Source organism: Ambystoma mexicanum, chromosome 7q (genome assembly GCF_040938575.1).
Source record: "Ambystoma mexicanum isolate Mex_15411 chromosome 7q, UKY_AmexF1_1, whole genome shotgun sequence".
Classification (NCBI taxonomy): Eukaryota; Metazoa; Chordata; class Amphibia; order Caudata; family Ambystomatidae; genus Ambystoma; species Ambystoma mexicanum.
The window spans coordinates 878,923,621-878,948,549 of record NC_090941.1 but is presented as its reverse complement, the minus strand read 5'-3'; positions in this window follow the sequence as shown (position 1 = coordinate 878,948,549).

The following is a 24,929-nucleotide window of genomic DNA, read 5'->3' as shown; positions in this document are numbered from 1 at the left end:
GCAGAGACGCGGACTTGGATGTGAGCTTTCTTCTTAGTGCGGACAAAGAGCCGGTATTGCCTTTGGATCAGGCAACAGGGCAGTTTGTCAGAGGATGCACAAGATGCCAGTCATTTCCCCTCCCCTCTCTGCACTCATGTTTAAGTGTGACAAGATCAGAGTTGTACCAGGAGTTCCACTTGGTTGTGGGCTTCAAGCAGATCCTCATGACAGGGGCAAGAACATCAAGTGTATCAGCGATAGAAGAGTGGAGCATGGCTGTGTCAGGATGTGAGTCAGCCTGAGGTGGAGGAGGGAGAGAGAAAGTGACATACGCTTCATGGGCCGGATGACAGAGAATGTAGGTGGCAGTGCTGGAGTTGGCTTGGCCTGAAGGGTCGAGAGGGAGAGATGGGCGGAAAGGAGAAAGCGATCACTCCAGGAGAAAGGAGTGCTGAGAGGGTTAGAGAAGGTAAGTCTAAGGAGATCAGAACATCCAGAGTGTGCCCTGTAGAGTGAGTCATGCCAGAGGGAAGAATAGAAAGAGAGAGTGAGTCGCAGAGGTTGCAAAATAGTCCAGAGGAGGGACAGGAAGCATTCAGGTGAATGTTGAAGTCTCCAAGGAGGAGGAGTTGAGTGGTCGAGGACAGAAGGGAGGAGGAGAGGTCCGACCACTCTAAGAGGAAGGAGGTGGTATGACCAGGTAGCCGATAGATAGCATCCACAGTGAGAGAATGGCCAGGAGAGAGAGAAAGCCTGCATAGTAATGACAGAGGCAGGAGTCCTCTCTAGAAAGATCAAGGCTACACGCCCACTGGAACAGTTGGTTCTGGGCGCTGAAAGGATCTTGTAGCCATCAGGGAGGAGAGTGTCAAAGCTTGTGTCAGAGCTGGCCATGAACCATGTCTCCGTAGACTGAGGACATCAAGGTCGAGTTCTTCCAGGAGGCAGCAGATGTCAGAGAAGTGTTTGACAGCAGAGTGAGAGTTGAGAGTGGTGATATGCAGAAGGTTGCCTACCTTGAAAGACTTCTGGGGGGGTACAAATCAGAGGTACTCCCTGTGCAGGTGTATAAGGAGCCTGAGGGAGGACAGCAGAGGAAGGAGTAGAGGGCATGGTAGCCAATGAGGAAGCAGACGGGGGAGGCAAGGAAGCTAAAGAAAGGAGAATGGGAACAGCAGGAGAAGAAAGGAAATTGATGAGGCACAGGAAGCATCTATCAAAGAGGAGAAGTTTGGCCTGAGGGCCGCGGACCATGACAGTGCCATTCAGATAAACATTAATGAAGACCTTAGAGGAGTGCAATGGGGCCATGAGGACCTCCCACCACTTGCCACCGTAATTGGGAGAAGAAGAGAAAGGAAAGAGCACAATGACCATGTGAGTATACCATAGGCCTGGCGAAGGAACAACAAGTTACTCCACCTCCTTAAGACCCAGTATGGTTTTACAGAATGTAATATAGCCAACCAGTAAAATCCCAGTTCAAATTATTGAGCAGAGCTTTTATATTATTGTGACCACTCCTTACTATTGACACTGCACCCAGCCTCACTGGCATATTACTGGTCAGTCTGGAATATGGGCCATTAACTGCAAGTGAAACATTACCCTTCTTGGATTGGATACCTGTGTCCATCATCACTACTCAGGCCTGCTCCTCCTTCGACTGCCTAGTCTGCAGACTCTCACTATCCCCAAAATTTTCTTTCATTATGGCACCTTCTATCTACCACCAGGTAGGTCCATTCTCTTCCTTTCTGAATGGGCTCACCTGGCTTCCTCCCTACTCCCCTCCTCTTCTCAACTCATTCTGATGGGTGATCTTATCGTCCATCTGGATTCTCCTGACTCCTCAGGTCCTCTCTGTAACCTCTTAAACTCTCTCGCCCTTTCTATCCTTCCCTCTGGCCCAACACACACCACGGGCCACATCCTTACTGACATCCCTCTCTCTATTCCTCTCACTATCCACCTCTCCTCTCCTGGACTGACCACTCTCCTTTCTCAACACACCTGAAGCTCTCCTCTCCTTTTGCAGCAATACATCTGGCACAGCCACTTGGCTTCAAAGTCACCAGAGTCATGAAGAAAGTGACAGTGGCTGTGTTTGCCTCCTCCTACTCTCCTCCACCCACTCCTTTGGCTGACTCCCACCCTGACACAGCCCTCGCTAACCTCAATCTCTCTACCTCAAACACTCTTGACATTCTTGCCACTGTCATGAGGGTCCGACTGAAGCCTTCCAAAAAGTGCAACGCTTGGTGCAACTTTGACCTGGCTGCCCTTAAACGCAAGTGTAGGGTAACTGAGAAGAAATGGAATGCATTGGCCGAACCATCCGACAAACTGCTTGCTGCTTCCTTCAAAAGCATTATCGACTTTGCATCCGCACCACGATAAGAGTCTTTATTCAAGCCTGCATCTCTGCGGCATCAAACAACACGGCTAAACTTTTCAAAGTCTGCAAGGAACTGGCCAATCCTTTAAGGGTTAGCACTGTTTGGATGAGGTCTGTTTCTGGCTACGTTAAACTCCGGATCTGCCAGCATGTTTAATATTCTCAACGTTATCCTGAACTCTGATCTGATGGTACGAGCTTCAATTGACTACTGTTCATGTCGGAGGATCTGAAGCATTAGTGCTGAGTGAAACTTATGTTTCTAATGTGTTTCTAGGTGGCGACCTGCCGAACTTTACTGAGTACTCTTAGCACTGCTCACTTTTACCTACAAATCCATTTATTCTGTGGACACGTGCTTTTGCACGAGTGCTTTTTGGGTAAGCGCTGTTTGGACAAGGGCTGTCTGTGGCTGTCTTGGACTGGGGTGGCGGGGGGAGCTTGGCGATCAGTTCAAACACTTCCAATTGTTCACTCTTATGCTTTCCCCTGGGTTTGAATTGACATGGTGAACATACACTAGCCAACCTACAGCAGCCTATTCTTCTATCACACCCACCCAGGACCTTTGCTTAACTTTGGCTGCACACTTCACCACAAAAACTCAAGACATCCGTTCCACCCTATCTTCCACTCCACAGCATACATCAACACCAATACATGTTACTCCCTTATCCCCCCTTCTCTTACCCTCTCTTCTTTTTGGCCCTGTCACACCGATGAGGTCACAAGACAAGTTTGATCGATGAAAGATTTATCCAAAGAGGTGGACCCCTGCCCCTCCAAAACCATTAAAGACAATACTGACTCCCAGCCTTGGCTGATCTCTGCAATCTCTCCTTTTCCACTGGAGCTTTCCCAACTGCCCTGATGCACTCCCTTGTGCACCCTCTGCTCAAAAAACCCTCTGCCGACCCCTCCATTCCAGCAAACTACCACCCTATCTCCATCGCTCCATTCTTGGGCAAACTCCTATAGAATCTGGCTATCTCTCAGCTGACCCTCCACACTGAATCTATTGGTTCCTTCCACGAACATCAATCTGGCTTAAGAGCATCCAGAGGCATGGAAACTGTTCTTCTGAACACCAGTGAAGACCTGCTCTCATTTTTGACACTAACACCCCTCTTTCTTCATTCTCCTTGCCCTCTCCTCTGCCTTTGACATGGTTAACCACAGCATCATGATCGCACGTCTCTGAAACACCCTGGGAATCACATAGCAGGGTCTGACATGCTTACCCTCCTTCCTCTCTGACTGCCCATCGCAGGTGGAACTCAAAGCCTTTCACTCGACTATCACTTTGTCAACCTATGGCGTTCCCCAGGGATCTAACCTATCCCCTTGGATCTTCAACATCTATATGGCTGCCCTGTGATTGTCACTCTCACCTCTATCTTCCAGAGCTATGCGGATGCCACACAACTATCTTTCAGGCTACCCTCAGCCACCTCCTCCTCCTCACTCATATCTGAGTCTTGGTGTGCTGCAAACAACATCTGCCCCAACGCCACTAAGACTGAGGTTGTTTGCATTGGGACCCCTGCTCCCGCTTTCCCACTTTCGCTCTTGGGGTCATCTTTGACTCCCCTCTCTCCTTCTCCTCTCACATTTCAGACATCTCTAAAAAGTCTAACTATCAGCTTCATCTCCTCAGAGGTACTCTACCTTTCCTCACTTTCCCGCAGAGACTCACTGTCTCCAGAGCCCTGGTTCTCTTCAGGCTAGCCTATTGCAAAATACTCTTCCTCAACCTCCCTTCTCTGCCCTGCGCCCTCTGCAACTCATCCAGAACAGAACTGCGAGACTTTTCCTTGGCCTCAAGCCCAGGGACCCCATCTCACCAGCAGCACTGAAATCCCTTTACTGGCTCCCGTGGATGCAAGGATCAAATGTAAGACCCTTTGCATTGTCCACAAGGCTTACTGAGGCCTAGGACCTACCTACCTGCAAAACTGCCTACATAAATACTGTCCCTCATGAGCCTTCCGCTCATCCATCTCAAACCTTCAGCGAGTGAACCAGTTCTCCAAGCAGAGATTTGGAGGGAGATCCTTATCCTGAGCAGGTGCCTCTCTCTGGAATAGCCTCCCTGTGCCCTACATCTTGAGCCGGATTTCTTTCAATTCCGCAAGCTCCTCAAGACTTTCCTCTTCTCTTATTTCTCTCTGCCTCTACCCTGCTAACCCAGATCTCTGTTTTTCCCTCCCTCCCTCGATTTCCTTACAACATGTTGGCTGGCCGCCGGGTGTACCTTAGAGTCTCACTGGGACCCGGCACACCCGCCAGTTCTCTCTCACACTTGCCTCAGGGCCGTACATCACACCCACACTCAAGGCACTTGAGAAATTAACCCAAGAGAGTGGCTCTCTATGCACTTACCGCAGTCTCAACCGACCGTGTGCACTTGATCCCCCCCTCCCTGTGACCATCTGTGCACTTGCTCGATCCGTACTGAATATCGTCTGTCTGCCTCCCTTGTCTTCACCCCTTAATTGCACTGTTAAAACTGCAGAATCGCTGTCAGGCCTATTTGTTGTCTCCCAAACAGTTAAATGTATGTTTCACGCACTTACTCTGCTTGTGCAGACTATTATCCTGTCAGAATTTCAGGACCTCGGGTCCGCCTTGGAGACCGTCCAATACTACAGACTGCGAGCTGCGTTTCGCACCAAATGGCCCACATTCCCCGATGAGCCCCCAGACAACTCAGCCATTGCATATATTGCCAATTCTGGAGGTGCCCATGGAGTAGTCTCATCACTTTACAAGATCATACAGGATGCTACCCCTACTCCCACTCTCAAGGCACGTGATGAATGGGCTGGCAAACTAGATCTAGAAATATCAGATATGGTTTGGGGGGATATGTGCCTACACACTCGGAAAGTCTCCCTCAATTTCCGTTTTCGCGCCATGCAGTACAAACTTCTAAATAGACTTTACTACACTCCACACTGGACTTTGAGGTTTGCCCATGATACGGCGCACCCCTGCCCCTGCTGCGGAGTGACGGCAGCTGACCACTTACACATGTTCTGGTCTTGTGATAAATTGCTGAGGTTCTGGGAAAGCATCCTAGAAACGCTCACGGCTGTCACTGACACAGTGATTGACCCTGATCCTTTAGCCGTCCTCTTTGGAGCCTGGAAAACGGATGACACCAGACGTTTGGCCAAGTTTCTTAATATTGGGTGCATGATGGCCAAAAAATGCATACTTCAGAACTGGAAAAGTCCCATCCCCCCGGTCCACCAGAAATGGCTCCATATGCTTACTTGGGCACGGAACTGTGAGGAGGAATTTATATCCATGCTCCCCGTCACTTCTCGACCCAAGAATATCTGGGTGGAATTCAATTCGTACCTTAACAGTCGTAGTGAAGACACACCCGGCTATGGATCGTCCCCCACCCCTTCAGTGTCCACTGCTACAACATAAACTCGTACTCATATGTATCTTGTATGATTATTGTCTGACATTGTTGTGATTTTGTACAACTGCTCATGCACTGCTCCACCTAATGTTTCTTACTTGTGCTTGTTGCCTTGATGTATGTACCACGTAACCTTTGCCACCAAAAATAAATGTTTAAAAAAAGAATTTCAGGACCTCTGAGCGACAGTTTCTTTTCCTCCCTATATTCCCACCCTCCTTGAGCACTTTGAAACACTTGCCTGTGTATAGGCGCTATATAAATAAACAACAATACAATAAAAACAACAATATTATTTTAACAAGGCATAATTGACAAAGAATAGCAAGACAAAACAACCCTTACCCAAACCCGGCACAAACAGGGGATAGATATCCTTAAAAAATGCCCCTAAGAGACTTCCCTTAAGAAAACAGCCACACCATATTTCCTGAGCTCAATATTCAAATAGCCCTAGGGTACATGGTGTATCACATGACAGTTGAGAAGCTCCTCCCACCCCTGATGTAATGGGGGGGCACAGATACTCTTCCCAGATGCCAATTTCTGGAATGCCAGGCAACATACCACCAGGAGGATCACCCGGGGCGTGGTTTTCCCACCGGCAATACAACTAATGCTTTGAACCTCATAGTGCCTCTGTGAAAAGAAATTGATTTCACAAGCTGTTAATGTCCCTGAGCTGGCACCAGGTAGAAGACATAATTTAGACGATTGCAAGAAAATGTTCAATCAAGTGACTGTCTTCCAGTAATTAGCAAACATCTCAGATTTACACCAATATGAATTCAAGTAGAAATTATTTTTTGAAGGCAGTGCCAGTGCATCAGTGAAGTGTCCACAGTGCGAGGCAAGGAATGTCTTACTTTAGGCCATTTATTTAGTCCCCTTACAAACCAAGATTTTATGAATAATCATCTCAAAAGGTAGCATGTGTATTAGCTGTCATAGTTTTAAACATGTGGTCACAACACTTTTACTACTCCATTAAATGTTATCCCATTTGTATTTGTGTTTGTTTATTATTTGTATTGCACACCAAACCGTGAGGTAACTGGGCTCTGGAGAATTTAGGAGTTACATACATAGTGAACAAGCACAGTAACAGTTAGGAATACCAGTGGTTACAGATTGGTCTGATGTGAAGAAGCATTTAGAAATAAGTGCAGACAAGTTAGGCAAAACATATGATGGAGGTCAGGGCAGCAGCAAAAAGACAAACGAAGGAGCCTCATTGGAGAGGCTTGTTGCTCAACCAGCTTTTTATTCCGGATTTGAATGTTAGGAAGGAGGGTTCTCGTCTGTAGAGGAGAGGTATAGAATTCCAGCATTTGGCTGCTTGGACTGGGAAGCTGGCTCCTCCTGCAGTTTTTAGGTTGAACCTGGGTACTGCAAGGCATTGAGATAGGGCAGATTTGGTGGTGCGAGATGGTTGGTGTTTGCAGAATTTATCTGACAAATATTTGGGGGCTGTGTTCACGAGGCATTTGTGTGTGATTACCAGGGTGCAGAGAGTGATTCTGTTGTGAACTGACAGCCAGTTGGCATTGCATCTAGGAGTTGAAATATGGCTGGATATAGGCAGGTTAAGTGCTGCTCTCAATGAATTATTTTGAAGGACCTGGAGCCTGTTTAGGTTACGTTCAGAGGAGCCTAGGAAAAGTGTGTTGCAATAGTCAATTTTTGACAATGCTAATGCTCTGGCGAGCGTTAGGCACCTGCTGGTGGACAGGCAGGATTTACAAATATAGAATAGCTTATTGGTGTAAGCTGCGGAGGCCTCCACAGAGTTGACTTGTTTCTTTAGGGACAGTCTTGAGTCAAGATAGACCCCAATGTTTACATTTCCTTCGCGACTTTGTTCATGTTACCGTCAATGTTGAAGGTTGTGTACCTTTGGTCAAGTGTATTCAAGGGTGCCTGAGTGCTGACAATTAGGAGCTCAGTCTTATCACCATTAAGGCACAAACTGTTAGTGGCCATCCAGGTCTAGATTTCTAGGTAGATGTCATTCAGTAGCTTAGAGTCCTCATCATAGCTACCAGTGAGCAGGATGAGCACTTGGGTGTCATATGCGTAATTATTGTAGATAACACCCAGGTTGTCCAGGCGATCGAAAAGGAGCTTCATAAATATGTTATAGAACGTGGGTGACACGCACGATCCCTGAGGGACTCCACAAAGTTCGGGCTCGGGTCTGCTGAAGCTGATTGTGAAAACACTCTGGTGGTCTGATTGGAGAGAAAGCAATTGATCCAGTTAGACGCATTGGTGGAGAAGGCTGCTGCTGTGGTGAGGTGCCCAGTTAGGATTTGGTGGTCGACAAGGTCGAAGGCCGCAGACAAGTTTAGGAACAGAAGGATTGATAGCTTGCCTTTGTCCTTTGCCTCATCCATTTCGATTTTCAAGTCTAGGAGAGCTGTCTCCATTCCATGCCTCGGCCTGAAGGCATATTGTCTATGGCCTAATAAGTCATTTTCCTCTACGTGTTTTTGAATTTGCAGGTATGCAATTCTATCCAGAATTTTTAAAAGGAAGGGGACGGTGGTAATGGGCCCGAAATTAGTTGGAATATTCGTGCCTAGGTTTTTTTTTTGGGAGAGGCATAACCCAGGCTCCTTGAGATTGTTGGGGACTTGATTAGACTTGAAGGATGAGTTTATTAATGTGGCGATAAAAGGGGCCAGATCTTAAGCTCTTTCCTTAATGATGGATGCTGGACAGATGCCGCCTTGACAATGAGAGGGTTTCAGACTTTAAATAAAGTCATCACTTCCTTCGGTGTTACTGGAGAAAATGCGAAAGGGGTACATTACAGGAGTCTTTTCTCTGGCGCAGATTTAGGGTGGTGGCCGCTCGAGAGGCTATTCTTTTTAGATTCAATCTTGTTTTTGTAATAAGGTAATTTTGTCTGCTAAGGCTTGCTGTATTTTGGAACACCAAGCTGCATCCTTAGTGCAGTCCTCAGAGGGAGGGGCTGGAGATTCTAGTTCCATGAGGATACTAAAGAGGTCTTTGGTACTTGATTTAGCACTGTGGATTCTGGTGTTGTATGCTTCTTTGTTAGTGGATAAGATGGCTGCTTGATAGGTTGCAGCTGCTGTGGTGAACAAGATTTTGTTATGACTGGTGGGGGATTTACGTCATATGGTTTCCGCCATCCTTTTGGTATTCCTTAGGATTTTTAACTCAGGCGTGAACCACTTGTTCAGATGGGCGATTGGTTTGGCTTTTCTTTGTTTGAGAGGTGCGGCAATGTTTAAGGCTGATTCAAGTGTAGTATTGTATAGGTCGACTAGTTTGTTTGGGTCAAGATTCTTGTACTTGGAGTCATCCAGGATGTTATTGATAAGTGGCCAGAGACTAGAGATTGTGATGTTTCGGCAATTTCTGGATAGGATGGGGGGAGCGATGGTGGTTCTAGGGGGGGTAGTTCCTAGGATGGAGAAAGAAATGAAGTGGTGGTCAGACCAGGCAACTGGTTCATTCTGGATAATTTTGATGGAGCAGTTAAGGTCAGACACCCAGTCCAGTATTCGGCCTTTGGTGTGCGTGGGTTCTGTGATTCTGTGTTTGAAACCCAATTGGGCGATGGAGCTTTCCACAGCTAGCGTGTGTGAGTCATTAGGGTCCTGTAGACCTAGATTAAGGTCTCCCAGGAGGATGCTTTGGGATCCAAGTTTGGTGTTTGTGGAGAGGAGGTTTGTAATGTCTTCATCAAAGGAAGAGATCGGTCTAGGGGGGCGGTAGATGAGATGCATAAGTATGGTTTGGGTGGGCGAGAATGCAAATTTAACTGAGAGGAATTCTGCAGAAGGCAAGCTGGTCTGAGAGGTAACTCTGAGGCCCAGGTGGGTTTTTGTAATGAAGGCTACTCCTCCTCCTTTGCCTGAGTTTCGGTCAAAACAATGTATACAGTGATCAGACTGTCTAGTAGAGTCTGGCAGTGAACAGATGCTTTGTCAACAAATAAATGCACAATCAGACAGGCTAAAATCAGCAGCTTAGAGACTAGTAATATGAGGCAGATGATATAACGTATAAAACAATTTGCGTAGCGAGCAAGCCAGCTACTAGAGTCAGACACAGTAAGCAATTACTTCACCATCAAAATGCAATAACAGCTATTGGGAAGCAGCACAGTGATTAATGATATGGAGGCAATTAGAATATTGTGCAAACAGTTTGGGCCATGTGAATTACATCACCATCAATAAATGCAAAAACAGCTATTGGGAAGCAGCACAGTGATTAAATAATATGGAGGCAATTAGAATATTGTGCAAAGAGTTTCGGCCATGGGAGTGCCGGCTAATAGGGTTCGGCGCAGTGAGCAGATGCACGGCATTGGTAGCAGAGGTCGGACAGGTTATTCAGACTTGGCACAGGGATTCATAGAAATCGACCATGAAAATTTTAATCACAATGTAACTGAGGTAAGAAACATAGAAAAGGACTGTACATGGTACAGCAGTAGGTATGACAGGGAGAGGATTTGAGTCTGGTGACTGCAGTGCAGCACGTGGACCGGCGCCGCCAGTTATCCGTGGTACGAGATTAAAGCCAGGCATTGACAGAGGGAAGGTAGGTCAGCAGGGGAAGTAGCATTGAGATGTGAGATCTGAAGCAGGTTGCAAAGATGGTAATGTGGAGAAGTTGGCGTGGGGACTTCGAGTAGTTTATGTAAGAAACATGTCTTCCCAAGCATTCTCCAAGTTGTATGCATCCCAATACTGCATTGTCGTTGGCCTTTTTTTGCCACCATCAGCTTGCTCATTAAAACACAATTTGTATGCAAGTTCTTACACCAATCCTGTTTCCGTATCACTGTGTACAATGTTTCTATTAATGCCATTAGCCCATTGGGAAAGACTGCCTCCATACCTTTAAGCACATCCTCACTGATTATCTGACAGTCCCTAATGTTAATTTAGCTATGACATCATGAACCTGGCATAGTGCTTAGAAAAATACTCCCATAATAGCATAGACACTGCTAAAAGATAATCGTCTCCTCTAACTTTCTATCATGTTATGTTATTGTGCATTTTTATAGCGTCTTATATACCATTGGTATGATCTCAGAGCGCTGTGGGTTGAACACCTTCAACGACCGTAGTCCAGGACAGTGTGGAGAGTAGGGTTGGAAATTGTGCTTGGATGCCCTCAGTATGTGTGCAGCCAGTGAAGTTTAAGTGGTGTATAGCTGCATTCTAATGCTAGGTGTGGTGCAGTGGATGTGTGAGATCAGTAGAATGTGTGCAGCAAAGCCTTTGACCTTGGAGTCTGCATTCTGGCGGCAGTGGTATTTGTGTATGACATTATGTGATTTTCTTCATGGGTCCTACCTGCATTCTAAAGAGTGTTGAGGTGTTCATGGAGGTGTCTAGGTATGTGGGCAACTAGGCCAAAATTGATAGAGGGGTATAGCTTCATTCTATTGTTTGTTGGTGTAGAGGAGAGAGTGAGTATATCAGTATGTGTGAGTGTCGCTGTGGATTGATGGGAGGCCCATACTCCGGATTACCTTCCAGTGCCTGCTGAGCTGACTGTATCTGTTCTAGATGGTGTATGGGAGAGTTTATCTGCTTTATAGGAGAGTTTTCTATCTTACTAAGAACCAATATGCTCCCTTTTCGGAATGAAAAAAATATGGCCTCAAAGTTACATATAGGTTTTAGTCATACATACATCACATATCATATAATAATTTGAATTTTTGAAATTCAAAGAACACACCAATCTCTAGGGCCGGCACACAAACTGGCTGAAATATTTTACTTTAAACCAGTGAGTGACCTACAGGTTAAAACAGATATGTGACATAGGCACACTATCATATTCAATTATTTTACTGGGGTTCCATTGATGATTTTTTCTCATTGACCGGCCCCTGGAGTAATCTTTCTTTTTTGTAATTGTATTTGGTTTAACAAAACCTTTACAAACAATAATGTATACACCAAATATGAAATACTCTAAAACAATACAAAATCTAAGATCAGAATCACATACAGAACAAATCAAAATTAAAATGTACATTTCTTTGGTTAAAAAAAAAAGACCTGGAGAAGAGGGAAATAAGGAAAGATAACAGTAAAACTATTATTTTAACCAAATTAACTATCTATTATCCAGACGGGGTGCTGAGGCCACACACACTAATTAAAAATGTAACAATTGCCAATTTTAGGGGCACAGATTTCCCGTGTAACATTTGCCACCATACAACATCAAGATCGACATTCTCTGGGTTGGTGATAAATTTAACAAAAGCATTAACACGTTGTGACTTAATAACATTACATTCTAATAGAAGATGTCTCTGCATTTCCTTTTTGGAAGGAGTTTTGCAAAAGCGACATGGAAAACATTTACCTTTGTCCCCTTCTCTAATTTCCAGAATGTCTCCAGTCATTAGGACATTAAAACGAACTCGCAGGTACACAATACGTCACATGAGGTCAAGAAATTGTATTAGGTATTTTTCGGGGTTCCCCATGAATTTCCCATACGGGACTAAATGGTGATAGATCTTAGATGCTTGCACGCTCTCAATCTTGGAAGCCCAATCCTTGTACTCAAGGGCACATTTGGTTTTAGTGGGACTGGACATCAAGGTTGTATTAGATGATCCGATGTTGTCCAGTATTTTTAAGCAATCAAGATGTGAGGTCATTAACCATCTTGATTTCGATTCGCTTGTTCCCATTTGGATCCCTATCTCAGCAAGGAGACTGTTTTGATTAGGCCTAACCAGATTTCTGTACAATGTCAACCTTCTCCATCGTACCATGCAGTCTATCGATAACAGGCCCAATTCATATCTCAGAGCAGTTAGAGGAACACTTTTCGGGAGGTAGTGAATAAACTTTCACCAAATTTTGGATTCTAATTTGTGGTGAAATAATGAGGAAGAAATCAGTAATAATTTGAGCCCGTACATGATTTTGGGAATCATTTTTAGCTTATAGAATTTTAGTAGAGAAAGCAAGGAATACTTGCATTACTTATTTGCAACTTTTTTCATCTGCGATACTCAAGTACTCTGTCCAGCACGCAATTCCTGTTTAAATAAATTTTATTGGTATCAAAGACTGTAAAACCCAAATAGCACATAGATCTAGTTCTTGCAAGTAAATGATTGTTTATAGTCCATTTAAAAATTGTTATTTTTTTACGTTTTGTTAGTCACATTATAACCGATTTATTTCTCATTTATTATTAATCCGATTTTCCTTATGTAATGTGAAAATGCAATTAGTTTGCGTTGTAAGCCTATAAGAGTACCATCTATTAGCAAAAAATCATCAGCGTATGCGCACCAATTTATTTTGATTCCCTCTATCTTGGAGTAATCATTCAAACCTGTTAAGTTGTTATATCAGAAATAAAAGTCAGATATTTTAGTTTTATAGACCTGGTCTGATGGACTTCCCGTGTGTTATGGACACTCAAGACAGAGTTTGACACGTTTTATTGGCCCATTACATCCAGTATGGCCCTTAGGTAGGGTATGTAAAGCTATAACCCATGATGCTCTTTGTAGCATATAGCATATACATATGGATACTATATTTACCAGTGTGGCCTGTGTTGTATTTCTTTACCTGTCCAGGTGTGTGAGTGCTGGCTCATGCAGGCCTGTTTGAATCAGTATGCAAGTTCTTTAAGTTGTTTTGTTTTGCTTCGCTGAATCTACTGTTTACTTGCCAGTTACCTGGCTTATTCTGCTGCTCCTTCGGCTGCTGTTAGCAGTAGTGTAAGTGGGAGCACTTCTGACTCCTCCCCACTGGTGTCAATATTAGAGGGACTACGTATCCCAGCGCACCCCGCATTTTTTTCTTTAACTGTCCAGGCGCATGTGTGCTGGCGCGTGCAGGCCGGTTTGTGCACGGGTGTGTTCAGGCATCTGATGCGGGGGGCTGCTTTATTCTGTGGCTTTACAGGGACTTTTCAGGCAACTCTCTGTTCTCTGTTTAGCTGATCATGCCATCCCTGGTTAAGGCCGACCCTACATCTCTCATCAACATCATGTTGAGAAAATTGGAGCTTAATCTTTGCTCTAAATCTACCTCCAGCATTGTGAAGCACTATTTATCACAGAGTCACAATTCCGCTGCTGCTGTTACTTGTTGCTTAGACTCTCCATCTCAGTTTTTACCCTAGGGTTCTGTTCTGGATACAGCAGTCTAAAAGATTGATGCTGCATGTGCAACGGATAACATTGTTATACCTAACATTGATACTACAGAGCACTTCGACTCTGCCACTCAAAAAAACAGCTCTAATATCAACACTTGTCTATTGCCTTGTGCATTCATTTATTATACTTCTCAGACTGAAATTTCATAGGTATTACCATATGTTAGTATATCTGGATGCATCTTTTCCTATGAAAGTAAATGTGGGTGTATCACTGATATATGTATGTCTAAGAACTCTGTTACATTTACTGATATTGCTGCTGTGAGAATTGATCCTATCATGACTAATGAAAATGCTCTCTCTTCAACTTTTAATGGCCTATATTTTTTCTACTGTTGCTGATGGGCGTTGTGTGTGTGTGTGTGTGTGTGGCACCTGCTACTGCAGATGTGTCTAACTGTAGCCATGCGTTGGTGTACCCCCGCCTCATCACCACAAAACTGCATCTGATAGTATCGCTCACTATGGCGACTCACTTCGCTGTGCCTTAATAAATACTTGGTTGCTAGTGAAATATTCCACAGTTAACCGACTACATTACTTCTGAAAATCTTGATCTTTTTGCTATTAGTAAATCTTGGTTACACGCGGCTGCCTACCATGCCACTGCATCGGCTACTCCTCAGTGGTATGAAACCCTTCATGAAGATCGCACTATTGCTAAGGGAGGGGATGTTGCTATTACCTACCACGACAATCTTCACATTTATAAGACTCTGTTTTTGCATGTTTATTCTTGTGAACCTCAATTTATTAGAATTAAGATCAATGCTAACTCCACCTTGAATATCATTCTGTTGTATCGTCCCTGCAACCTACGCCTTGTTTTGAATCACAACATTCTGCATTGCTGGCTTCCTTCACGAAACCGCATTTTAGGACTCTGGTACTGGGAGACTTTAATTACTGGGCCTATGACACTGCTGACAATGACACCATTGCCCTTGATTCCATGCTTGATGATTTGAGATGTTTATAGCATGTTCATTTACCTTCAAATAAAGAGAGGAAAACTCTTGACTGGGTTCCATCTAAAATATTTCTGTTAGCCAAGTCTCTTCCTCCATTTGCCCATTGTCTGATAATTTCATAGTCTGATTCTTCTTGGATTTACCTTGCAGTTTGGCAGAAGTGAAAAAGCCTTGTATTCAAATTGAACATTGCAACATTAGGGGAGTAACTCCCACCTTCTTTAAGGCCACACTTTTGGCTAAATATCACTAGCTTTGGTGACTGTATAACACTTTATGATTCTAATGTTCTGCTACAATTGACAACCTCACTACCAAAAATCCCTGCATTTATCAAAACTGGTTTTGAGAAGGGTGTCTGATTCACTGATGACATTACCCAGCTCAGAAAACAAAAGCGGCTAAACTGTCAATGGCGTAACTGTCGCGCCTTGAAACACCTGTGTATAGGCGCGTTACAAATGCCATATCATATCATATCAATCCGATAAATATAAATTCCTTTACACTGACACTGATGCCAAATGCAAAAATGGCATCATATCTACCAAAAAGGCAGATTTTGACTATCATATTAATAATTCTAAATCTGACTCTAGGGAGCTGTTTTGTTTTCTGGTAGAACTTGAGGGAAAAGCTCACAAACATTCTCATGTTGAGAAGAATGATATTTGGTGTTAATCTATTCAAGATACCATGATGGCTAAATTACAAACTCATCATCGAAATATTGACATTAAGAAACAGCAAGCAGTTTCACTTTCTCCCACCCATGAATATTTTAGGGATGTTGCTGAGATCTCCCTTTCTGCTTTATTAATTTCTCTGAGAATTTTGTTCTTAAGGCTATAAAAACTTTGAAACCCACGTTTTGCAAGGGGGATGCTTGTACTGGCTGCTTCATCAACGATTGTGCTGACTCTTTGTTGCCGATCATTACTAAGATCACTAATATTTCCTTTGATGCCTCTTTTGTACCCTGTAGTCTCAAGGAAGCCTGCATCACAACTTTACTTAAAAAGGAGTACCTAGATCTCAGCATGGCTGGGAATTATTGTCCCATTACCTGCGTCCCTTTTCTTCTAAAAGTCTTGGATCGGGTCCCCTACCTTCAGGCACAGCACCATCTCAAAACCTGTTTGATTCTTAGTGAAAGGCAGTTGGGCTTCTATGCATGGCATGGCACTGAGACCACCCTTGTTGGTCTTAAATCTAACATCACTGGTATTAGTGATGGTGGTCATACTGCTGAAAGTGTGAGACCCCCAATACTGCTGGCAAATCACCCAACAGAGTCCATAAAAGTACTTCCCAGGAGGGAATGAGACAAATACCAAGTGAGAGTGAGATCGATTAAAGGCTTTTATCTAAATTAGGGCAAGCAGAATCCAATCTGCTCACGTCGAGAGTGCTCTGCAGAAAACATGTTACACTTTAATTTTATATTACAAACAACGTCATCACTGTGGGAAGGCCCAGGGGGCACAAGAGAGGTTGGGATTGGATGCTAAGAGTAGGCACCTATAGGTGCTATAAGGTCGCAGAGGGCTGATTGGTCCACGAGCACGTGATGAGATGACATGGTGTTCGGGGTCAATCATTCAGCTGGGCTCATCAGCCTGGTATTTCATGTTGATTCTTTGTGTGTTCTTTGACATCCTATCTTCGCAACATTTGCCCTTGTGGCCACACATTCTCATCCATTCAGAACTCTGACCTGCTTGTCCGGTATCTTTAACACTTGTGAAAACAGGGTTCTGAGGCCGGTTTATTTATTGCCAGTCATGAATTAACCATCCCCCATCAAAGGTATTGCTCCCTTTGTTCAAACAGTTTAGGAATATATTGGCTAGGGGATAGAGCTCAAGGGGTCAGTGTATGGTCGTAGGTGTCCATTAGGTACCAACAAGGGGAATTTAGAATGTACGGCTGAGATGACTAGGTCACAAAAGGTACATATCATGATAAGTATATATTTCATTGTGGGGGTTCAGGGATCGAATGTCCAAACATCACTAACTCTCTGTCGACACCCAGATGGACTGAGACAAATTGAGGCGCCTGTTGTAATCTGGTTCCATATTATAGAATAGTTCAGGGTCTTTCAAAACACAATTTAACATACTGTTCTTAGCACGTGGCTGGCTGTTTGACACTTACATCACATAGGTTTAGAGCATACTTTTATCTTCGTTTACCTAGACACTCTCATTATAGCAAAAGGGGAAGCAGAGGATTAATTAATTGAAAATTACACATGTCTTTTGCTGGGTAGTCACTTATACATACATGTGCTAATCACAACAAGGGTCTATGGGAGTGCCTTTAACTCAGGGGGGTGCAACTAACTAGGAGTGGTTTGCGTCTGTATTATGTTTTGTACATGTATTTACATTCAGCACCATCAAAAATGAGGTAGTATGATGCTAGTATATACAGATTTATATTTGGTTAAGCATTGTAATGTTGCAATTATTGTTATGAGCATTTCAGAATCATAGGTCGACATACATTGTGCTTTCAACATAGCAGGTGGACATATGAACTTCCAGTTACATATATACATATATATATGTATGTACATTGTTAACTTCATAAGCCTCCTTAATCTATAATCAGGTTTGTACGATTTTTGCATAAAAAGAAAAGCGTGCTTACGCTTATCCATGTCAAAGGAAAAATAGGCTCACCAGTTTAAGGGTCTTTTTCAACTGTTGGTTTTGCCCTGGAGGGCACTGGAATTATGTTTTTATGGCCAGGGTCTGTGGTATGTGGGGCAGGTTTATAGAGATGGATAACTCTTGCTTTGGCCCCTGCTCTGGGTTGCATCTGAGTCAGTGAAGTGAGTCGGAAGGCCGATGATACAGTGTGGATTTTGTTACATTCTCGCAGCCAGCCTTCTCATGGGAACTGAGCAGTTGTGGAGACGGCACAGGGGAGGAGGTGAGGGGAGGAACTTGCTTACTGTGCGTGCTTAACGGGGAGGGCTGCAGGCTGGAGTGAATCCTTCACGGCCATTTTAATATTGCAAATACATGGAGTCAGTGGCTTCCAAAATGGAGTCTTATTTACCTCTGGTTTTGTTTTAAAGGGTGTGCACAAGGGGGTTCCCAGTTCCTGGGGATATTCCTGTACAAAAGGGTTCACAGTTCCCATAAGTGTCATTTCGTACTGCATTCACGCAGCACCAGAGTCCCAATTGACACACACAAAAAATGAGGAGCAAAAAGACGATGAGTGGGACGAGGAGCTTCACCGTCATTCCAAGCAAGGAGGGTACCCTTGAAAAAAGCTTGTCGAACCAGGTGCTGGGCTGTGCTCCTCCTTCGTTCTTTATCCGCTCTCCAAGAGCATGCCCTGCTGCTATTACATGTGACAGGGAACCATTCTCAGCATCCGCAGAAGGTACAAATGTGCAACATGTGCTCCCGATTCATCGATAGCTGTTAGCAGGTCCAGCATGTATCGATTCTGCATCGTCATTAACCGAAAGGCTCTGAGTTCTACCTTGATAACATTGAACTCTTCTTCTGTGTCGTTGGCCAATTGGTTGAGCTGCCATCTGGTAATTTGGAGCCACTTGGCATTTGCTCTCGTCTGGATACTGGGAATGAGGGACGTGAAAAATGTCCCCAGAGAGCTAAATAGTCAAATTCGGTTGGGTATTTGGGCCAAAAGCTCTGAGGACTTGGCTGAGATGTAGTTTGAAGATCGCTTCTTCCTCCGGAGTGGATTTTGGTTGCCTTCCTCCCCTATGGCATACGCAGGTACCGTCTCAAGCGGCGTCAGTGATGGTTCCTCTTGGATTGCCGCATGCCTACTCCCTCCATGGATGTGGCTCTCAGGTATTACCATTAGTGCAGAATGCAGCGTTGCCAAGGAACACGTTCCCCTCCATGATTGTGGGAGATACAGGTATGCCATGTTGCTGCAAACCCAATATGTGTCCATCATTGCTGCTGTTCCCTTCTTCATGTCAGGTATTATGAGAGTTTTGCTGCAGTTATTGTTGTTCCCCATGCCCCTTTTCCCTTCTCCATGGAAGCACAGTTCATATGAAATGTTTTTCTGTAGCTTGAAGGGTTTCTCGATTGCGGTGACCCACGTGAGTTTACTTTTGTGTTCAGTCCATATGGGAGCGCATGTTCTCTGTACCTATGGGAGATTTCTTCAGGCAATCCTCGTAATGCTTCTGCTTTGCACAATATCTCTTCCTTCTGCCACTTATTGTCCACGTGTTATGTCGCCTTTAATAACCGGAAATGGCTCCTTAACGCACATCACTCCTTGCGGCCCGGAGTAACATGTTTGCTCGTTCTGCAGAAGTTCGAAAGAAACTGTGTGTGCTTGAAAAGTATTTTTAATGCGGCTCAGTGCAAGGTGTAGGAGACATTGGGCCTCTGCAAATAGAATTTCTTGTGGCAATAGTACCTTGGGAGTGTCTGGGGCATGAGGTATAAGTGAGCAGACATAGCAGCTCTCATTAGTTGTTTGCTTTGCCGTGTTGCTCATGTCTGCATACCACTTATTTGTTTGGTGGGGTGGCGTGGATCATCAACTGTGTCTAATCCGAATTTGTAATGCTCTTCCCAATTTTCTTGTAATGTTTCTCTCCTTTTTCTCCTGGGCTCCTTTCCCCTCTCCCCGGGCCCTGTTTGTTATCCCCTTGAGTATATAAAACGTAATAAGTACTTGACATGGGTTCACTCCTATTACCCCCTTCTTTAATGGTTGGGCCATTGGACGTTGCTATTTTTGAAACTTCTGAAATTGACACAGTTGTTGGGTAAGGATGGTTCTGCACCCACGTAAGTTCTGAAGGGGTTCTGTCATTCATTGTATACACACTAAAACGGGAATCATTCATTTTTGGAGACTGTGGGATATCTTGCATTATTGTGATATGGGGAAAACTTTTGGCATTATTATTGTGTTCATCCTCGTGAGTGCCATGACTCCATATTAACTTGGCGCCATCCCAAATTAGATAGGTGTCTTTTTTGATTGTTTCCATACCCACACCCCCCTAGCCGACATCAATTGAGATATAAACAATTATCCATTATAGAAACAGGCCAACTAATGTTGAAAAGAATACTACTGCACACACAAACAGCATGCATTTATATGAATAATTGGATATGTCTTCCTCCTCCGCCTACTCCTATCTACACTACCACTTGCTGCTGCTGGGGCCTCGTCCATGCCCATTGATGCTCCTAATAAATGAAATATAAGCATTTGTTAATCATGCATATTATTCGCGTGCGTTCTTTACAACCATTATTTCGTACATTTTAAATGCTCTTTTCCGGGTCATTATTACAATTCATTATCACTCATAGTCAGCCTCATAATCATCTTTATGCATACACTTCTCTGTTTTTCCACATCCTTCCATTTCCCTCTGCCACACCTCAAGTCGGGGGGAAGAGAACTGAGGGAGGCAAAATACTGTCAATTCAATTCAATGCTAGGGGAGGGAAAAATGTTATTCACATGCACATGTTTCAACTGAAAAATAAGGTTGAGGAAATGAATAGGGAGAGGAAGAGAGGGAGAAATAATAGTCAGTTCACAGTTAGCTTACTCTGTTATGCAAACATCAAGACATTATTATACTATACAATTACTTACACCTTTCACCAGTCCTGAGTTTTCCTCAGGCTTTATTTGGTACCTGTCCTTGTATTCTCTTATTAGCTATGTTTGTGCACCCACCTCGTCTTCTCCTTCTTTGGTGTCTATACCATTTATGTTCCCACGGGTCCTACGTATGTCTGTAAAATGTACCCAGTTGGCCGCCATGGGCGTGCAATAGATCACTTTATATGGACCATGAAATTTTGGCCCGTTCCACCTCCGCACAAAACTTCTCAAATATACCATGTCACCTGTCATCAACTGGCAGTCTGAACTTCCTGTAGCTGGGGCTACTGTGTCAGTGGAGTTGTCCTGTGTGAAGGGGGGTGCTATTTGCTTTGCTATGGCTTGTGCTGCTTTTGTCAAATTTCTGAGATATTCATGGAATTCTCCCCTAAAACAGTGGTGCTTTGGTGCGCATCTGATTGCTTAGGCAAGGGTGAGTGGGCTGTATGCATCCTCCTACCTGTCACTATTTCATGCGGTGACAGGTGGTGGTCCTGGCTGGGTTGGTTTCTCATCTCAAAAAGTACCCAGTGTAAGCTATACACCCAGTTCTTTTTGAGCGTGTGGCACAGTTTTGACAATCTACTCTTGAGCAATCCGTTCATTTTTTTCCACAATACTGTTCGATTGCGGATGATAAATCGTGCAGAGCTTGTGTGTAATGGCCAACATTGCAGTAATTTGCTTAAACATGTCATTCACAAAGTACGTTCCGTTGTTGGAACGTATGATGTCACAGATGCCCCAGTGGGGAAACACCTCTCTTACTAAAGATTTAGCAACACACTGTTCGTCTGGGTGAGCGCAGGGGCCTGCTTCCACCCACCAGGAAAAGGGGCACGCGACAACGATCAAATATCTAGCCACATCATACTGCTCTCTCATGTCTGCATAGTCTATATGCAGCTCTCTAAAAGGCCCTTGGCAATGTTCCCCTGAGGGTTCGTAATGTCATGCCAGATTTGTACGTTTGGCAAGTGATGCATTCTACTATTAACTTTGTGACATGTTCCTGTATTCCGGGGGCAAACCAAATTTCCTCATATCGGCAATGGTGTGTTGCTCTGCATTGTGAGCTGGGTAATGTAACTGGTTAAAGGCTACCTTTAGCAATTTTGTTGGCATCACTACCTTTCCAGTATTATTTTGTCTCCATAGTAAATCAGTGGATGATTGGCTGCACCCCCTCTTTGCCCACATCCCCTTCTCTTCTCTAGGTGCATCATGCTGGAACTTGAGTATCTGAGAAATTGGTAATGAATTAAAGCTGTCTGGTTGCATTTCTTCTACTGTCTTTTGTAGTATGTACTCACCTGCTGGGACTTTTGTAAGATAAGACACTTCTTTTGCAGCAGCGTCCGCTGCTGCGTTTCCCAATGAGATGACGTCATCACCTCGGGTATGGGCCTGACATTTTACAACTGCTACAAGTGTGGGTTCTTATAATCCATCACTCAACTCTCCTAATAGTGCTGCTTGCTATATTGAGGACCCGTCGGCCCTTCAAAATCCCCTTCTTCCCCACCCTGCTAACCCTCCATGTACTGTTGTCGCCATATATGCTGAATCTGTATAAATGGTGACTATACACCCCTTTGCAGTGTGAAGCACCTCTATGAGCACTACTAATTCTGCTGCCTGGGCCGAGAAGTGTGGTGGCAACCTTTTCTGCACAATTACTTCAAATTCCCCGTCTTCCACCCGAACTACTGCTGCTCCAACATGTTTTTCTCCTGTTTCACAATCTATAGAGGCAGACCCATCCACAAAGGAAATTTCCCCTTCTGACAGTGCATTTTCATGTGCTTTGGGCGTGTCATCATCAACTCCTGTGTATGTGGCGCAATCGTGCTGCTGCATGCCTTCTACTGTGCATGCCTCTGTGATGATAGTGGCTGGGTTTATGCTTTTACACTGCACAATATGAATATTAGCACTAGAGATAATCAATTCATATGCTGTGGCTCTTTGAGTGGTCAATGTGCTCTTTTATCTTTCAAGAATGGCAAACTTTGCCGGTCTGGAAACAATGGTGCCGGTAAGCTTACTGCCGCCGTTGTTTCCGGACCGGAAAAGTACAAGTCTGTGGCCTGGTGCTGTGCTGCCCGCTAGGTCTGCCCTGGCAGGCAGAACGGCACCTGGCTGCAGCCATTCATGAAAGCACCAGCACCATTATTAATGGAGCCGGTGCTTCCATGGTCCCAATTCCCATTGAGTCCTATGGGATTCAAACGGGAATGGGGATTAACATTTGCCGCCGCCTGATGTACCGGACCACCAGGCAAGTCTGGTGGCAGTAAATCATCACAGGTCCGGCAGCTAACTGCCAGTATTTGTAAAAACCCATCTATTTGTAACTTAGTTTGCTGTGTCTCAGCGATGTTGGTATTGTAGCCGGAAGTAGCCAATCTCCCTCTACATTTTTACGAATATAACAAGTGAAATAGATTTATCTTGTGAGAACTAAATCTCATCTAGATTTTTCAATTTTTTTTCTGGACAATTTTTGATATGATTGAGGACATGTAGCATATGTGGGTAATCTTAAATTGTGTACTGGACCATCTGGTGTGGTTGCAGTTAACAAACCATTCAGTATATTTGATAAACATTTTTTAGCAGGACTGTATTTGGGTTTAAGATGATGTCTTTATGTAAGGACCCATAGCCTTGTTGTAAATGTTTAGAAGTCAATAATGTAGGAAATGTCATTAGTCATATATGGAGATGTCCCATCATCTTCTGTTTTTACATCTTTGCTCTGTTCTGTTTGTCTATTTCCAAGACAAGAAACACAGATAATTGATTATTACTCGGCGAGGGTCAATGAGATTGTAACAAGTAAGCATATTGGCCCTAGCTGGGTCGTTGCCAGCCTGACAAAGCATTAGTCGAGCCGGTTGCTCTGCATCCTGGCCGCTATGAAAAGGGAGAAGGGACTACGTGTTGTCCCTTTACCCCCTTCTATGGCAGCCATATTTTTGTTTACTTTTTTCAATGGCCACCATGGAAAGGAAGAAGGGAATATGTGCAGTCCGTTCTCCCACTTCCATGGTAGGTATTTTGTTTGTTTACTTTTTTTCTATATTTTTAATGGCCACCGAAGAAAGGGAGAAGAGACTACATATAGTTCCTTTTCCCCTGTTTTCTTTTGTTTCTCGAGTTGAGAAACGGTTTCAATGCGGTTTCTCAACTCGACAAAAAATACTATTAGTACCCTGGTGCGACATGCTGGGGTGCTAATAGCTATAGAACCCTCAGAGGGGGGCATTATCATACCTGTAATGCCCACAGAGCTAAGTTAAAGACCTTGCTTCGCTCAAGCTTCTAACTATCGAGCCAGGGGCATTAGCCTACTGGTAATACCCTCCCTCCTCGGGTTCTATTGCTTAACTTAATGCCTTCTTGACTCAGGTGTGAACTTTAAACTGAGCGTTTTTGTAAAGTATTCTCTGCCTATTTTTCTGTCCATTTCCCTGAATCTTGGCAAATGGGAACCCCACATTTGTGTCTAAATAGATGACACAAATCTGACTGCCTGGGACATTTCACCACATTTTAGCACAATGTTTTTAGTGGGGCCAGCTCCCATAAGACATGTTTTATCATTCCTTTTAACATATCATTCCTAGCTCCCCAACCCCTATTTAACAACCCGTGCCCTCTGCCTATCCCAAGCCTATTGTGGTAAAAGAAACATTAGACTATCCCACCGCAAAATGTGGTTAGCTGGTTGTGGTCAGAAGGGCGGATACTGTCTAAATCTGAGAAAATACAGAAGACATCATGAGTAAGGCGGTAACAGTAACAACATGGTACTGGAAATACCTCCTATTTTTAAAATGCCATCTAAACATTTGCTTGGATTTCACAGGTTGCCTGTCAGAAGGTATGTATAGCATGGGCTAAACATGCAGCACTTTCCATGCACTCCTTGCGGTAAATATCCCATGCAGTCGCAACTCATAGTTAGGCTTTTACAAGTGGCAAGTAGGGCAAAATACTACGTTTTGCCATTACGACCCTACTCATAATGCAGCCCTATATAGAAGCTTAACAGAAATCGCCAGATAGAGAAAAAGAGGTGGGTGGGGGTCCCGGGCGAGGACAAATGTGATTCCAACTTATGAGCACTGAAAAACATATCATATCACTTATTTTGAAGCAGGCAAGGGGAATAACATTTGTTCTGCATTTGAGTCTTGTCACATACCTAATCTTCTTGTTCTGCAAAACTTGCAAGTAGGTTTAAAATATAAATGTCTGTGTAAGTAGATTTCGCATT